The sequence below is a fragment of the Dermacentor silvarum genome, chromosome 10 (genome assembly GCF_013339745.2).
Source record: "Dermacentor silvarum isolate Dsil-2018 chromosome 10, BIME_Dsil_1.4, whole genome shotgun sequence".
NCBI lineage: Eukaryota > Metazoa > Arthropoda > Arachnida > Ixodida > Ixodidae > Dermacentor > Dermacentor silvarum.
Genome location: NC_051163.1, coordinates 11,608,991 through 11,628,076, shown reverse-complemented (window position 1 = coordinate 11,628,076; position 19,086 = coordinate 11,608,991).

Here is a 19,086-nt window from a genome sequence, read left to right as displayed (position 1 = left end):
GGCTTCCCTGCCCTCGAATGACGTCCATCCCATGTCACCCTGTACCCCGTGATTTGGTGTATTTCCGTGTGCTCCCAGAGCCAGTCTACCTACCCCTCGCTGCTTAACTTCCAACCTTGCTCGAACCTCTGATCTCATGCACAGGACCGCATTGCCGAAAGTCAAACTAGGGACCATCACCCCTTTCCAAATCCCTCTCACCACTTCGTACCTATTGTAATTCCACAGTGCCCTATTTTTCATCACAGCTGCATTTCTGCTACCTTTAGCCGTCACATATTTTTCATGTTCCGTTAGGTACTCAGCCGCATTGTTTATCCACACTCCAAGATATTTGTACTTATCCACCACCTCCAGCGTAACCTCCTGTATCCTATGCTCGCTGCCCTGATTATCATTAAAAGTCATGACTGCCGATTTTTCTTTACTAAACTTCAAACCTAAGCTATCTCCCTCTTTACCACAGATGTCCATTAATCTCTGCAAGTCTTCCTTGCTGTCAGCCATAAGTACAATGTCATCTGCATACATCAGTCCTGGTAATGACTGTTTAATCCATTCTCCCTGCTTGAAATAGGAAAGGTTGAAGCCAAGTCCGCTCCTCTCTAATTTTTTCTCTAATCCTTGTAAATACAGCATGAACAACAGAGGTGACAGAGGGCACCCCTGCCTAAGCCCCTGCTGTATCTCTATAGGCCCAGATACCTTGTTTTCCCATTTTATAAGCACCCTGTTACTTTTATAGATATCTTTTAAAAGATTTCTTACTCCATCTTCCAGCTCTAGAGTGCCCAGTATGTCCCACAAATCCTTTTGGATTACACTGTCATAGGCTCTCTTGATATCCAGAAAGGCAAGCCATAGGGGCCTGTGTTCCTTTTCTGCTATTTCAATACACTGTGTCAATGAGAACAGATTATCTTCTAACCTTCTTTGTTTTCGGAACCCATTTTGTAGTTCCCCCAGCACCTCCTCGCTCTCCACCCATGCCTGCAGTCTGTCCTTTATAATCTGCATCACCACCCTGTAAACCACTGACGTTACTGTTATGGGACGGTAGTTGTTTATGTCGGCTTTGTCCCCCTTTCCCTTATATATCATGCTCATCCTGCTCAGTCTCCACCCGTCAGGGGCTTTACCGTCCATTATCATTTTGCTCACTGCCTCTCTTAATGCTTTCTTAGATTTTGGGCCCAATGTCTTTATCAACATAATTGGGATGCCATCAGGACCTGTCGACGTGCTACTAGGAACCCTCTTCTCTGCCCTTTCCCACTCGCTTTGTGCCAGTGGAGCCACTGCACTGACTAGTCCATCCTCACCTGACTGAGCACATGCTATGTTTCGTTCTTTAAATTTTTCTGTCATCATTGTTCTTATATGTTCCATTGCCTCATCTCCCTCTAGTCGAACACCTTGAGCTGTAACTATAAACCTCTGCTCTAGGCTAGTCTTATTACTCAAGGAGTTGAGATGTTTCCAAAATTTCTTTGCTGCTTTTCTATCCTTTTTGTTTACTTCTGACAACCATTGGCTCCCCTTTCTTCTGATCTTCTCATTGATCAAATTGGATGCTTCCCTTCTACAGTTTAAGAAGTTGTTCCATTTTCTGCCTACATCAGCTTCTGGTTCACCCCTCTGCTTTGAATATCTGTGTTTCCTGAATGCTTCCTGGCGTTTCTGGCGCTGCTGTACCACGGGTCCGGTACAGCAGCGCCGCGGCGCGGGAGTTCACACAAAAAGGTCCTCGCTCCTCCCATGCATTCGCGCGGCGCTTAATTTGGACACTCTCCCATATTCTAGGTCACTCTAACCTAGCTACGGACGAGAGAGAAAAACACCGGTAGCGTTCTCCGGAAGCAGGAAGCTGGCTCCCGGAACCTGAAGCGGAACCGGAACCGGAAGTGGAAACGGAAGCGGACGGCGGCTTCCGGTTATACTATATATATATATATATATATATAGGAAAATCAGAAGCACAACTTCGCGGTTACCTTAGGTTTATTATTTTCCCAACAGAACAGTCTTTTTATATCGTCAGGTAGAGAAAGAAGGCGCCAAAAAAGGTGAGAAAGGAGAGATAGCGAGATATATAACAAAGTTGAACATGAAAAAAAAAAAAAAAAGGCTGGAGAGTTAAAGGAAAGACCCCAAGATTTGGTCGTGCCAGACAAAGCAGAGGGCAAGGTCGCTGTTAAGCGTGTTTCACATGCACAATTGACGGACACGCCTGTCATGTTAAGTTGAACATGCAAAAAAAAAAAAGAAAAAAAAAGGAGGGAGAGTTAAAGGAAAGACACCAAGACCTGGTCGTGCCAGACAACGCAAAGGGCAAGGTCGCTGTTAAGCCTGTTTCACATGCACAATTGACGGACACGCCTGTCATGTTAAGTTGAACATGCAAAAAAAAAAAAAAAAAAAGGAGGGAGAGTTAAAGGAAAGACGCCAAGGCCTGGTCGTGCCAGGCAAAGCAAAGGGCAAGGTCGCTGTTAAGCCTGTTTCACATGCACAATTGACGGACACGCCTGTCATGTTAAGTTGAACATGCAAAAAAAAAAAAAAAAAAGAAAGAAGAGGGGGAGTTAAAGGAAAGACACCAAGACCTGGTCGTGCCAGACGAAGCAAAGGGCAAGGTCGCTGTTCAGCTGTTAAGCGTCTTACACATGCACAATTGACGGACACGCCTGTCATGTTAAGTTGAGCATGCAAAAAAAAAAAAGAGGGATAGTTAAAGGAAAGACCTGGTCGTTCCAGACAAAGTAAAGGGCGAAAGACGAGAAACACGAAAGAAGAAGAAATAACCTGCAAATGTAGTAACAGCGTGGCGAAATCAGCATGAAATTGAAAAGCAAGGGCAAAACACGAGAAACACGAAAGAAGAAGAAGCAGCCTGCAAATATGACAGTAACAGCGTGACGAAATCAGCATGAAATTGAAATTGAAAAGCAAGGGCAAAACACGAGAAACACGAAACAAGAAGAAATAACCTGCAAATATAATAGTAACAGCGTGGCAAAATAAGCATGAAATTAAAAAGCAAGGCACAATAATGTGGGTGGTTCGGTCCGCTCCCCCACTGGGGTAGTGCGCATTCTTTCGACATCACACACGTGTTCGGCTTGCCTATGCGGGGATTAAGTTCTGATTTTAGCTAATTTAACTTATGGACAAAGAAACGAGAGGTTTCCCATGTGTTCATTTATGCCGTGCGTGATTGTTCTAAATTTGTGGATAAAATATGACTTTCTTTGTTCCCGTTCACGAGAAGAGCGGAAGCCTGACTGGAGAAGAGTGACACGTATTTTATCAAATGAATGCTCAGGCAGAGTGATATGTTTTGAGAATGGGAGATGTGGTAGTGCGCGGGTGTGAGCTCTGTGGTTATTTAGACGGAGTCTGAACGCGGTTCCAGTCTGGCCTATATACTGTTGGTCGCACACTTCACAATGGAGCATGTAGATCACATTGCTGCTGTCACAATTTAGAGGTTCCTTAATTTTGAATGCGAAATCAGAGGAAGTAGCCTTAACAAGACAGGTTGATGTCATGTGCTTACAGACCTTGCAGTGGGGTTTACCACAAGGTCTGCAGCCTGATTCTATGTTTTGAACCGTGGTTGTCCTAGCTCTGACGAGGATATCTCTTAGATTTCTTCCCCGGCGATAGACAACTCGGGGTGGCTCTGTGAAAATTGAAGACAAACGTGTGCTCTGCTGAATGATATTAAAGTGTTTGGCTAGGATGTTGTTCACGTGCGGTAATGTAGATGAGTAGGTGAGGATAAGGTTGGTTTGGTTTTTCGGATGGCGGGGCTTTGAGCCCGTCAAAATTTCATTTCTGTCTAAGGCTTGTGCTCATCTTATAGCATCATCAACAATACGTTCCGGGTAGTGCTTCGCCACCAGGGCCGTTCTGAGTTCCTTTGCATGACATTGGAAGTCTTTCTCGTCAGAGCAGATGCGGCGGTATCGGTGGGCCTGTGAATACGGGATGGCTTTCTTGCAATGTTGTGGATGGCTACTTTTGAAATGAAGATATTGGTGGCGGTCTGTTGGCTTTTTATATAAGGTTGTGAATATGCGATTATCTTTAATTTGTACCGTGACATCAAGAAAGTTTACAGCTGATTTAGAATAGCTGTAAGTGAAAGCGATTGACGGATGAACTGAATTAAAATCTGCTACAAATTTAAGGAGACTTTCTTCGTCGTGGTGCCAAATAAAGAATATGTCGTCTAAGAACCTTTTGTAGATGAGCGGCTTCAAAGGTCTGGCCGCAAGAAAAGGTTCTTCAAGTGATGCCATAAAAATATTCGCATAATTAGGAGCCATCTTCGTGCCCATTGCCGTTCCGCTTATCTGGAGGAAGTGTTTCTCGTCAAATTCAAAGTTATTGTATCCTAGTACTAACCGCAGTAGCGTTGCCAGCGTGTCCTCGTCTAGACTTACAGGCGTGTTTGCGTTCATGTAAGCGTTGACTGTCGCACCAATGCCCTCTGCTTGTGGTATGTTTGTGTATAGGGATACTACATCCATTGTCACCAGGAAGCTTTCTTTGAGGATCTCTAGTCCAGTTATTGTGCGAAGAAATTGGTTGGTGTCCTGAATGTAAGATGGAATGGTCGGGACTATGTCCTTAATTATGAAGTCTAAGGCACTTGAAATTCTTTCTGTTACCGTGCCGTTGCTTGAGACAATAGGGCGACCGGGGTGGTTAGTTTTGTGGATTTTGGGTAGCAAATAAAAACGACCAGGGGCTGGCTGAATCGGCAGCATTGCTTTAAGCATATCTCTAGATATTTTCCCCTCCTTGTGCAGTGAATTTAATTCGCGGCATATTTCTGATTCGAACAATTTAGTGGGGTCCTCTGTGAGTTCCGTATAGAAGTCCTTATTTTCCAATTGTCGATATCCTTCTTTCAGGTAGTCGACCTTATCCAATATTACTATTGCGCCACCCTTATCCGCAGGTTTAATTACAACATCTGATCGACGGCTCAGCGAGTCCAACGATTTGCGCTCTTCGTACGACAAGTTTTGTCGAAAGGGTTTCACTTTTGAGCATGCTCTCATGATATCTTTTTGGACGGCGGATATATACATTTCCAAATATCTGTCCCTCTGATCTGGTCGCGACCAATTTGTTCCTGATGCTCCGGGAAATGCTGTTCGGCTGGGTTTATCATGAAAATATTCCCGCAAGCGAAGATTTCTGGCAAAATTATCCAAATCCTGATAAAACTGAAACTCATTAAATTTACCGCTTGCCGGACAGAATGTAAGGCCTTTAGCAAGAAGACTAATTGCGGAGGCCGTTAGCCGGGCAGATGAAAGGTTAACTACCGTTGTTTCTACGCCATTGTTAATACTTGTGGTGGTCGCAGGGACGTTCGCGCTGATGGAAATCGTCTGAGGTATGCCATCCCGCTCTAACTTCCGACGCTTACGCTCTTTTGTCTCCCCTATTTTCCTATTTTCATACTCAACTAGGTCGTTTCCCTCTATTTCGCTGAGATCTGATTTGCATTTCAGTCTGTGTTCAGCTTGTTCAAGTTCGTGAGATTTGCGTTCACTGTGGTCAATAATTATTTTCATGAGATTAAGCGACGCTTCATGGAGTGTTTTGTCCAGCTGTGCCCGCTCATGCCGATCTAGTGTTGTCATTGCCGGATTTAGCTTTAGACACAAGCCTTTTGGTACCAAATTAGAAGCTGCATATGACTTAAGCGTCGTGCTGTGAAGATTGTACTTTACGCGTTTCTCAATCGTTTTCCTGATTTGCTGAAATGCGCGTGACCGTGGTTTAGGGGAGCGGACCGTACCTGAACCCTGAAATTGTCAGTTCTGCCGTGGCTGCGTCGGTCGCCGAGTGACGTCCGCAAAGCTGCGCAGGTTGTAGGCCATGTGAGGCGGTCCTGGAGGGGTGGTGGACTTCTGGGCCTGGGGTGGTGGCGTGCGCGACGAGTCAGCATTTGTGGCACGTTGTGGAGTGCCGGAACTCGCGGTGGTCGCCATGCCGGCTGGCGGTCTGCTGGCGTGGATGCCAGCGGCTTGTCTTGGTGGTCAGCAGGCGTCTGTAGTGAAGCGCCAGCATCGCCACGCCTTCAAAGCTGGGATGGAGACCGTCTGCGGCCAGGACCCTCCAAGGCGGCATCTCTTGGAAGACGTGGTCTAGATAGAAGACCCCGCGTCCCAGCTCTCTTCGGTGGCAGAGGCGGCGCACCTGGTTCACATATCGGGACGCTTCTCTGTTGAACCAGTGGACGAACCGCTTGTTCACTCCGTGGCGGCGGCGGTTGAGGGCTCGAGGCAGTGGCAGGCTCAGGCAGATCTCTGCTTGTGGTAGTTGTTGGCGAATATTCTTCACGAGTTGTGTCAGCTCCTCCAGGGCTTGCGTCGCTCCATTATCCGCAATGTCTATGGTTCCCACACGGAGCACCAGTTTCGGCACTGTTGGTGCCACATGCTGAAGGAGACCTGGAACATCGCGGAACCTTGCGCCGCTGTAGCACACGAAACCTGGAGTTCCGGGTTCGACGGGGTTGAAGTTCTCGTGGACGTACTTGATGGTCGAGTCTCCGATTATGGCACAACTTATCGGAATGCGAGGAAAGCGAAGAGATAACCGCTTGGAATTGGAGTAGTTGGCAGCCATTGCTGTAGAAGTAACTGGATTTTTCAATGGGCCAAGCGTATTTAGGAAAATCAGAAGCACAACTTCGCGGTTATCTTAGGTTTATTATTTTCCCAACAGTTTCGGTCGGTGAACCGACCTTTTTCAAGGGATACAGGAAAATCTTGCAACAGTCTTTTTATATCTTCAGGTAGAGAAAGAAGGCGCCAAAAAAAAAGGTGAGAAAGGAGAGATAGCGAGATATATAACAAAGTTGAACATGAAAAAAAAAAAAAAAAAAAAGGTTGGAGAGTTAAAGGAAAGACCCCAAGACCTGGTCGTGCCAGACAAAGCAGAGGGCAAGGTCGCTGTTAAGCGTGTTTCACATGCACAATTGACGGACACGCCTGTCATGTTAAGTTGAGCATGCAAAAAAAAAAAAAGAGGGAGAGTTAAAGGAAAGACACCAAGACCTGGTCGTGCCAGACAAAGTAAAGGGCGAAAGACGAGAAACACGAAAGAAGAAGAAGCAGCCTGCAAATATGACAGTAACAGCGTGACGAAATCAGCATGAAAGTCAAATTGAAAAGCAAGGGCAAAACACGAGAAACACGAAACAAGAAGAAATAACCTGCAAATATAATAGTAACAGCGTGGCAAAATAAGCATGAAATTAAAAAGCAAGGCACAATAATGTGGGTGGTTCGGTCCGCTCCCCCACTGGGGTAGTGCGCATTCTACCCCACTGGGGTAGTGCGCACTGGGGGTGCGCACTGGGGTAGTGACATCACACACGTGTTCGGCTTGCCTATGCGGGGATTAAGTTCTGATTTTAGCTAATTTAACTTATGGACAAAGAAACGAGAGGTTTCCCATGTGTTCATTTATGCCGTGCGTGATTGTTCTAAATTTGTGGATAAAATATGACTCTCTTTGTTCCCGTTCACGAGAAGAGCGGAAGCCTGACTGGAGAAGAGTGACACGTATTTTATCAAATGAATGCTCAGGCAGGCTGATATGTTTTGAGAATGGGAGATGTGGTAGTGCGCGGGTGTGAGCTCTGTGGTTATTTAGACGGAGTCTGAACGCGGTTCCAGTCTGGCCTATATACTGTTGGTCGCACACTTCACAATGGAGCATGTAGATCACATTGCTGCTGTCACAATTTAGAGGTTCCTTAATTTTGAATGCGAAATCAGAGGAAGTAGCCTCTACTAGGTACTAGGATACAATAACTTTGAATTTGACGAGAAACACTTCCTCCAGATAAGCGGAACGGCAATGGGCACGAAGATGGCTCCTAATTATGCGAATATTTTTATGGCATCACTTGAAGAACCTTTTCTTGCGGCCAGACCTTTGAAGCCGCTCATCTACAAAAGGTTCTTAGACGACATATTCTTTATTTGGCACCACGACGAAGAAAGTCTCCTTAAATTTGTAGCAGATTTTAATTCAGTTCATCCGTCAATCGCTTTCACTTACAGCTATTCTAAATCAGCTGTAAACTTTCTTGATGTCACGGTACAAATTAAAGATAATCGCATATTCACAACCTTATATAAAAAGCCAACAGACCGCCACCAATATCTTCATTTCAAAAGTAGCCATCCACAACATTGCAAGAAAGCCATCCCGTATTCACAGGCCCACCGATACCGCCGCATCTGCTCTGACGAGAAAGACTTCCAATGTCATGCAAAGGAACTCAGAACGGCCCTGGTGGCGAAGCACTACCCGGAACGTATTGTTGATGATGCTATAAGCCGAGCACAAGCCTTAGACAGAAATGAAATTTTGACGGGCTCAAAGCCCCGCCATCCGAAAAACCAAACCAACCTTATCCTCACCTACTCATCTTCATTACCGCACGTGAACAATATCCTAGCCAAACACTTTAATATCATTCAGCAGAGCACACGTTTGTCTTCAATTTTCACAGAGCCACCCGAGTTGTCTATCGCCGGGGAAGAAATCTAAGAGATATCCTCGTCAGAGCTAGGACAACCACGGTTCAAAACATAGAATCAGGCTGCAGACCTTGTGGTAAACCCCGCTGCAAGGTCTGTAAGCACATGACTTCAACCTGTCTTGCTAAGGCTACTTCCTCTGATTTCGCATTCAAAATTAAGGAACCTCTAAATTGTGACAGCAGCAATGTGATCTACATGCTCCATTGTGAAGTGTGCGACCAACAGTATATAGGCCAGACTGGAACCGCGTTCAGACTCCGTATAAATAACCACAGAGCTCACACCCGCGCACTACCACATCTCCCATTCTCAAAACATATCAGTCTGCCTGAGCATTCATTTGATAAAATACGTGTCACTCTTCTCCAGTCAGGCTTCCGCTCTTCTCGTGAACGGGAACAAAGAGAGTCATATTTTATCCACAAATTTAGAACAATCACGCACGGCATAAATGAACACATGGGAAACCTCTCGTTTCTTTGTCCATAAGTTAAATTAGCTAAAATCAGAACTTAATCCCCGCATAGGCAAGCCGAACACGTGTGTGATGTCGAAAGAATGCGCACTACCCCAGTGGGGGAGCGGACCGAACCACCCACATTATTGTGCCTTGCTTTTTAATTTCATGCTTATTTTGCCACGCTGTTACTATTATATTTGCAGGTTATTTCTTCTTGTTTCGTGTTTCTCGTGTTTTGCCCTTGCTTTTCAATTTCAATTTCATGCTGATTTCTTCACGCTGTTACTGTCATATTTGCAGGCTGCTTCTTCTTCTTTCGTGTTTCTGGTGTTTTGCCCTTGCTTTTCAATTTCATGCTGATTTCGCCACGCTGTTACTACATTTGCAGGTTATTTCTTCTTCTTTCGTGTTTCTCGTCTTTCGCCCTTTACTTTGTCTGGCACGACCAGGTCTTGGTGTCTTTCCTTTAACTCTCCCTCTTTTTTTTTTGCATGCTCAACTTAACATGACAGGCGTGTCCGTCAATTGTGCATGTGTAAGACGCTTAACAGCTGAACAGCGACCTTGCCCTTTGCTTCGTCTGGCACGACCAGGTCTTGGTGTCTTTCCTTTAACTCCCCCTCTTCTTTTTTTTTTTGCATGTTCAACTTAACATGACAGGCGTGTCCGTCAATTGTGCATGTGAAACAGGCTTAACAGCGACCTTGCCCTTTGCTTTGTCTGGCACGACCAGGTCTTGGTGTCTTTCCTTTAACTCTCCCTCCTTTTTTTTTTTTGCATGTTCAACTTAACATGACAGGCGTGTCCGTCAATTGTGCATGTGAAACACGCTTAACAGCGACCTTGCCCTCTGCTTTGTCTGGCACGACCAGGTCTTGGGGTCTTTCCTTTAACTCTCCCTCCTTTTTTTTTTTTGCATGTTCAACTTAACATGACAGGCGTGTCCGTCAATTGTGCATGTGAAACACGCTTAACAGCGACCTTGCCCTCTGCTTTGTCTGGCACGACCAGGTCTTGGGGTCTTTCCTTTAACTCTCCAACCTTTTTTTTTTTTTTTTCATGTTCAACTTTGTTATATATCTCGCTATCTCTCCTTTCTCACCTTTTTTTGGCGCCTTCTTTCTCTACCTGAAGATATAAAAAGACTTTTGCAAGATTTTCCTGTATCCCTTGAAAAAGGTCGGTCCACCGACAGAAACTGTTGGGAAAATAATAAACCTAAGACAACCGCGAAGTTGTGCTTCTGATTTTCCTAAATACGCTTGGCCCATTGAAAAATCCAGTTACTATATATATATATATATATATATATATATATATATATATATATATATATATATACAGCGTATACATACATATACGGACACACAACGCCAACTATTGAACAATTCATAAACTAGAGGTGGCTACATGTAACTTTATTAGTTTTCCTAATAATGCGGCCGAAATTAAGCAATATTTGGAATTCTGGTTTTATTTTTGCCAATTTTTGCGGGAAGGTACTAAAGCTACGAAGCTGCGGTTTAAAACTAATAAAGGTACGTGAATGAAATTTCGCGTCCTAAATGGAAATTCCTTGAACTCTACTTTATCAAAAATTTAGCTTTCTTGAGCATATAGTTGCCGGGCTGTTTACAACAGAAGATTGCAATATTTGGCAATTTTCAAAAGCCATTACCCAAAAAGTAAAAATTCAAAATTAATTTGCTACGTCTAGGAACTAGATAAATATGTCCTAAAGCTACAGAGCAAGCCGCAATGCAGTAAGTGCGGTAGTTTCTTCTAAATATGGTCACAACTGAGACAGTTCGCAAAAACCATGTATCTTATGCTTGTTCTTGGACATTTATTTCTAAATCAAATGAATCAATTCCTTTATATTATATATAGTTGGAATCTACAAGAATTAAGCTTTTTATGGTTTATACGACAACTTCATATCCTAAGTAGAAGAGCCGCCACGGTTGCTCCAAAAGTACTGAAAACGGGGGGCTTGCGCCGCCGGAGTGGGACCACCACCTTAATCCTGTCAGCACACACGTTTGTGGGCAAAAAAAAGCAAAATTGCGCGTAGATATCGTCAAATAATTGCAACGAACGCGAAGAGCACGCGCAACGCAAGGGAAACTAACCGCAGTGCGCGAGTGGCTGGCTACGGTAAAGGAGGCGTGACGTGTAAACCAAAATACAACAGCGAAAAAGAAAAACTTCCACACACAGGGGGTCGCAAGCCTTATATACCAAGCATCGAAGCGCAAAAAAAAATAAAAAAATAGTGCGTATTTCAAACACACACGGCATATTAAATGTGATTGAATTAGGCAACTTGGGGCATGTTCCCGGCGCCATACATTTACGTTTTTGACCTTCGACGAGTTAACGGCTATTGGTTATAAAGATGTGCAGATGCGATACCGATAAAAAAATCCTCATCAAGGCAAAGCACTTGGAAGTGCTCCGCGAGTAACTATATTTATGAACGCAGGCGTAGCCGAGTCCGAGTTCGTGTGATTCAATATGGCGGCGCCAGCGGGGTTGTCTCCACCCTGAACGGCGGCGCTGGCATCGAGGCACCCTATACGATGATGATGATGATGATGATTTATTGGCATCCCCTTTGAAACGGGGTGGCGACGAATAGTCACCTAGCCTGCTTGATTTAATCAGGTATACTACACATGTTCTTTATCTCGCATTTTTGTATACCTTTTTCAAAAATTTAGCTTGTACCGCTGCCTATGATTTTAAGAGATCAGGTCGTATCCATCTTTTCCCTGCTTTTTTTCCACCAGTACTCTAATCGTATCTTGCTGATCTCTACGGCTGATCTGTTTATGTTTCCTTCCACTTTAAACCCAAGCGCTTCTGGGAGTTGCACGTTACCTACGGTTCTCGCTGGGTGGATCCCGTCGCATTCCATTAGGATGTGCTGAGTGGTCTCTGGATCTTTACTGCAGCATACACATGTCTCATCTAGTTCCGAATATTTGTTCCGATATGTTTTCGTCCTTAGGCAACCGGCTCGAGCCTCAAATAGCAAGGCACTGCCCTTTGTGTTATCGTACAGATTTTCCCTTCTAATTTCTTTCTTCTCATTCTTGTAAATCTCCATTGTCCTTTTCGTTTCCATTCTTTGCATCCAATTCACGGTCTCTATTTCTCTCACTTTCTTTCTGATGACCCCTGGTTGTCTATTTACAGTTTCGATTATCCTGTACTTGGTTGCCAACTTCCTTGACCTCTTCCTCCATTCTCTGTCCACGCTTTTCATGTAGAGATACTTGTGCACTTTAGCCGCCCATTTATTTTCATCCATGTTCCTGAGCCTTTCTTCAAAACTAATTTTGCTTTGTGCTTCTCTGACTTCAAAAGAGGCCCAACCCATGTCTCCATGCATCTCTCCATACCGGCGAAAGAGAAAGCGCCATCTAGTGGGCGCCATACAAATCAAACGAGAGCACAGCTGCACCTCTAGCGGGAGCGGCGAGTACTAGCGTGGCTACAACGGCGCGACGGGGGAGAAGGCTCGACCCCAAGGAGCTTCGCCCCTAAAATCCGATGCAATGTCACAGCATCTCAAAGCTAAACGTCACCCCTACCAAAGGAAAGTTTCGGTGGTGTTTCAGCCGGGGAAAAATGTGTTTCAGGAAAATTATTTCACGGAATGACTTCTCGTGTGAACGCAAGCGCGTGCGTCCGTCCGTCCATCCATCCAACCATCAACGCATCCTATGCCTCGGTGCTTTCATGGTCGCTTCGTTAACTTGGTAGGTACCAAAATTGGCATAGTATGGCTAGAGTATGATGAACATAAATAATAGGTCATGACATGAATATCATGACACGCATGCCATCAGACAAATACGAGGACAACTGCTGCTGCTCTTAGTACTCATGTTGGCCATGCCGTTGTATGTGTGTGCATATGTCTTTTACACCCATGTATATCTCTTCTCCATGTATGTGTGCGAATAAAATAAAATTGGTACATATGTATACTGTCATTTCACAGACGTGCGATCACTTCACGCCCAAAACTGCACGATTTACTCATCCAACGAAAAGACGCAACACACCAAGAAAAAGACAAGTGAAACAAAAGGGCGACACTCGCAACTAACTTTATTCCGAGAAAAAAACGCAATATATAGCGAAGCCACACATGCGCGGCAAGATTCCGCAAATCATGCCAACCTAGATCAGTCAATATACGCTCGGTTGCGAGGGCCTTTAGGGGTATTTTGTACAACGACGGAGCGAGGAGCCACACACATAAGCGAAACCTTGCCGCGCATGTGTGGCTTGACTATATATGCCAAATAAAGTTAGTTGTGAGTGATGCCCTTTCCTTTCGCTTGTATTTTCCTTGGTGTGTTGCGTCTTTTCGTTGGATCAAGCGTGTACCAACTAGCCCAACAACAAGTTTTATTAAAAAAAGTCACAGGGCCTGCGCGCACACGCAGCACAGTCACAGCGTAAGCTGGTGGAGCGGCTCAAGAGTAGCTCCAATTTCGGCACCACGCACACCAGGGTCTTCGCGACAAAGTCTCTTCGCCTGATTTTGACGAGAACGATCTGAACTGTCCGCCAGGTGTCGACGGCGAGCTGCGGCTTGTAATGCTCTCTGCACAGCAGTCTGCTGAGCCCGACGATGCCTGGTTGTAGCCGCGCACGTAGCTCTACGATTCGATTCTTCAGCAGCGGTCCGTGCCTTGTGAGGAGACGCCATAACGTGTACCGAAGAGGTATCCAGAATACGTGGCGCACATCTCACATCCATTGAGCAGTGGCACGATACGTTGTTGTTGTTGATGATGATCATGGTTTTTTATTGGAAGCTTCAAAACGGACTGGTGACAAATAGCCACCTAGCCCGCTTGAGTTAATCAGGTCCAGTTACATGCAGCATGCAGCTGCTATATGCAATTTACATGGCGGGCACGCTGCGTTTGCAGGCACCTTAGCTAGATGGTGCTAAGGCGCCTACTCATACTGCTAGATCATACTGGCGGAGGCTCGGGATCGCGTTGATTGCGGGCCTTCTCTTAATCACATCTTGTCGTCTGCATCTGCCTAGGGCGCGTTTATTAGAGAATTTTTCCGCTGCCTGAAAGCAAACGCTTGCGGAGCTCAGTGCTAAAGTATCCGACACCCACGCAGCGGGCCTGGGTTCGATCCCGGCGGAGACCAGGTACTTTTTTTTCGCATTTCCGGCGATAGCGGTTGCGGTCGCCAGCGGCGGCGGCGGTGGCGGCGCACGCCATCGTGAACCGAAACGGCTACTGGAATGAGCCCATAGCCGCTTACGTTGTAATAACGATTTACACAAACACGTCTGTCCACCTCATAACTCTTGGATGAACATCAAGAGATGCGGCATAGCCAGCTCCCCGCACACTGCTTCGCATAATATCGATTCTCACAGGGCGTGGGATCTGCCGGCTTTCTTCCTCTTTCCCACTTCGTACGGCCACTAGAGCCTCTCGCAGAGGCTGCTTGTAACAAGGGCGACCATGCCGCCACGTTGAATATCTTGAGCAGGTGACGTCCACAGGTTGTGGAGGTCACCAACAGCAGACAACACTCATGCGATTTGCTTGTCGGCGCAGTTTGTCACATTTTGTCCGCGTACAAAAACCATAGCATAAAAATGCCGGCAGAAACCACGACATGATTACTGTCGACGGTGATGCGTGAGCATTAAATAAATATAACCACACAAGGTATTGCCACCATCGAAACTTATTATGGATGACGCCTGTACTTAAAGTCCCTATATAAGAAAAATACCGCCATCTGTTCATCAACGCTGCTTCGCTCTCTCCTGTATCTAGGATTAAACGATGATAGCGCGCACTTTGACTTCTTTATATTTTGTTTCTTTCCGCCTCAGAGCCACGTTGAAAGTACCTCTGCGCAGCCGCAGACTCAGGCGGCGGCGGCGCGCGCCCGGCGTGAAAGTTTCAACGTGGACTTTCTAGGGCCGCCACCGTCAACTTGCTTTCGCAAGCAAAAGATAAAGAAAAAAGCAAGCGCTTTAGGCGAGGAGACGACGGAGGAAAGAGTAGATGGTGGTACTTTTACTATATAGGGACTTTACCTGTACTCGCCATCTAGCGCCGTCTGGCGCAAAGCCTGCGCATGACCTCTGAAATGCATAGCGCGCCGCTGCATGAAGGTACGGCCACGCTAGCGGCAAAAAACGCGCGCGTCATGCCACGAGAGGCAAGTTGCCGCGCGTCAGCGCCTTGCCGCGAAACCACCGTGACAAGCGCGTCTCGCCGTGCGTAGCGCCAGAGTCCTTCCATCTTTTCTTGGTCACGAAACTCCGCCGTCACGCTATGGGAGAGGTTCATACGCTGCCCAACGCTGCCGCGACGCGGCGCCACTGTGCCACAGAGGGCATCGTTGGCGTACCGATACGCTTGCGCGGTGCGAAGCGAGCTGAGTGATCGGGTGCGTTCTGTGCATGTGCTGCGCTATTATTGCGATAGCAATTATATGGACACTTCAACCGGATTTCTGCCGTCGGCGTCGCCGTCGCCGTGAGGTTCCGTATAGATAAAATCTTCGCCGCGCGCCGTATGCCCGAGCGGAAGCGTGCGGGGACGCGCGGCGCTATCACGGAGAGCCAACGCACTTAATCTCCCACGTGCAAGCAAGGAAGCGGGAAGCCAGCGCCGGAGGGAGCAGGGGGGGGGGGGGAGGGGAGGGCGCACTTCTACTCTGCCAACAACCGCGCTCGTCGCTCGCCCGCACCGTCTCTTATCTCCACACGGCTCTGACCTTTATGCGCTGTGCATTCGCCGCTCAGTTTCCGTTGAAGCGATAGACCGCACGTACCTTCGCCCGCTGCGGCGTATGCTTGCTGCCAGCGTTTTGACAGTCGTTGTCTGCAGTCATTCAGTGTGGTCTATTCATGTTTGTTTGTGCGCGCTCACACCACGCTTGTTCATTCAGTTAGTAATAGTCGGGCCACATTTTCCAACGCACGCTGCACATGCAATGCTGCCCGGATCGGCAGTGCAGCGCTACAGGTGTGTCCCCTCGCACGCGCTGCCCACGGGAAGCGCTTCTCATCAACACCACCGTTTCACACGCGCCTTCTCGTGGTCATCGAGTCTCTCTTCCTGTCGGTCTACTTACGCCGCAGCACACCTGCTTACTTATTCAGCTCATGTTTACTACAATTCATATTGCTACTGTCACGGAGCGGCATATTTTCGAATGGTTTGGACGCTGATTAACGACACGCCGAATTACGAGCATCAAAAACGTTGGCTCCTCACTGTGCAGCGTATAATGCATTCGACATCGACACGCCGAATTACGGGCGTCAAAAGCGTCGTGGCCGCTCGGGCTGCCATCTCGATTCCAGACGCGACACGCCGATTACGGACCCCGAAGTGTGCGTGTACGGCCACGTGGTAGTGCCGGGCTCGACCTTGGCCCTTGACATTGGGAGAGAGGATAATCTGCGGTTCTTCGTCCATAGTGAAAGGGCGCGGCCAAGATTGTTGGGAGCTAAGAGCCCTGAATTCGGAGAACGCTACATAGCGGCAGTTTCCCTACCTAGGGAACTAGGGAAAGGAGAGGCTATTTAAGCGCAGGTTTTGGGACCTGCTGATTAGTCTAGAAGCTGAACCTATGCGCTGCTGAGAAGCCGTTGGGGGGCTAGTGCCGTCCAGTATCGCCTGTGCCGCCTGGCCACGTCGGAACTCCGAGGAACTTGTTGACGTACGAGACGTCAAACCAGCGTCTGCAACGAAGCTCACGGTAGTTCGCCTCAAGTTAGCTCAACCTGCTTGAGAGAAGACGTCCAATCTAGACTCCCGGGAAACCCAGCTCAGCAATTCGCATCCACCTCGTCAAGATCGGACCGCCAGCATTCTTCGGGAAAGCTTTGTGCACCGACTTCCACGGTTTATGGACTTGCTGCTGCTGCCCGGCCATGCGTATGACACCATTTGTTTTCTTTTGAACTTTGATTTCTTTTGGACGTTGTTTTAGCGAAATGCTGTTAAGTGTATTCGTGTGTATTTGATCCGCGCCCTGTTTCATATGTATATGTACTGTTAATTGCTCGTATTCATTTGTCTTCATGATTGTGTGATATTAAGTTCAGGTGTGTTAGTCTGTCTCGTGTTTTTCTTATTATTCTATTTTATTAACTTGTGTATATTTATCAGCCGATAAATATCTTGTTTTTTTTTGTTTACTATCGACTCTGACTCTTTTCACTGTGTTCGCTTGAGTACGGAACGAACAACCAGCTTGTCTACCCCGTCGATCGACTTCGCGCCGACGACGAATCGGGGACAGCTGTGGCAGCTACCAAAGCCGCTGACCTTACTTCGTATGACATTGCTGTGTTGCTATCGCATTCATTGCTTCGCCCTTATAGGGCGAAACTGTGACATTTTTTTCGAGTGCTAGACTGTGTAGTTGAAATGGCTGGGTGCGACAACGATGCCGACCAAGTGTTGCGTGCCGGGGTGCCATTCCGGATACAAACGCCTCTTTGTGCTGTCTGTATTTCGCTTATTTTACATGATAAATAAATTATCGTGCTTTTGCACCAACACGTTTTATTTCTTTTCTTAATCGAATTATAAAGCTGTTCTTTTTCCGACCATGATAAGAATATCAGAACTGGTGATTACAATATTTTAACATCTTGTAAATAGTTGCGCATTAAGAATCAAAGTACCTAGTCTCGTAGTTTCTGCGTCGAAACCACGAGCAGCTTGAATAAGTGCTGGGCTTACTGACGCCTCTAAACGACTGCTTGCTAAGGCAACTACCTAATTACAATGCAGTTTCAACTGTGCAGGACCTAACACTTAACGTTGGCCTTAATTCGTTGCTAAAAGCCGCACCGAAGGCATTTAGTAGTGAGTTTGTCCTGCATTTATCCTACCTAAAGGTCCGGTTGCCATGGCTCCGTGACGTCAGCCTCGACGCTCTTGATTGGTCATTCAACTCGCGGCACGCGGCACTTGCCGCAGAAATGAACGCACAATCACCGCGAGCGGAAAGGGCACGATCGGACGGCGGGCACAAATCCCTCCATGTAACCTCGAGAGACGACGATCGCCGATAGGAAAGCCGGCGCGGAGCAGCGGCGATTCGGTTGCCATGGCTCCGTGACGTCAGCCTCGACGCTCTTGATTGGTCATTCAACTCGCGGCACGCGGCACGGCCACAGAAATGAACGCACAATCACCGCGAGCGGAAAAGGCACGATCGGATGGCGGGCACAAATCCCTCCATGTAATCTCGAGAGACGACGATCGCCGATAGGAAAGCCGGCGCGGAGCAGCGGCGATTCGGTTGCCATGGCTCCGTGTCGTCAGCCTCGACGTTCTTGATTGGTCATTCAACTCGCGGCACTTGCCGCAGAAATGAACGCACAATCACCGCGAGCGGAAAGGGCACGATCGGATGGCGGACACAAATCCCTCCATGTAATCTCGAGAGACGACGATCGCCGATAGGAAAGCCGGCGCGGAGCAGCGGCGATTCGGTTGCCATGGCTCCGTGTCGTCAGCCTCGACGCTCTTGATTGGTCATTCAACTCGCGGCACGCGGCACGGCCACAGAAATGAACGCACAATCACCGCGAGCGGAAAGGGCACGATCGGATGGCGGGCACAAATCCCTCCATGTAATCTCGAGAGACGACGATCGCCGATAGGAAAGCCGGCGCGGAGCAGCGGCGATTCGGTTGCCATGGCTCCGTGACGTCAGCCTCGACGTTCTTGATTGGTCATTCAACTCGCGGCACGCGGCACGGCCACAGAAATGAACGCACAATCACCGCGAGCGGAAAGGGCACGATCGGATGGCGGGCACAAATCCCTCCATGTAATCTCGAGAGACGACGATCGCCGATAGGAAAGCCGGCGCGGAGCAGCGGCGATTCGGTTGCCATGGCTCCGTGACGTCAGCCTCGACGTTCTTGATTGGTCATTCAACTCGCGGCACGCGGCACGGCCACAGAAATGAACGCACAATCACCGCGAGCGGAAAGGGCACGAT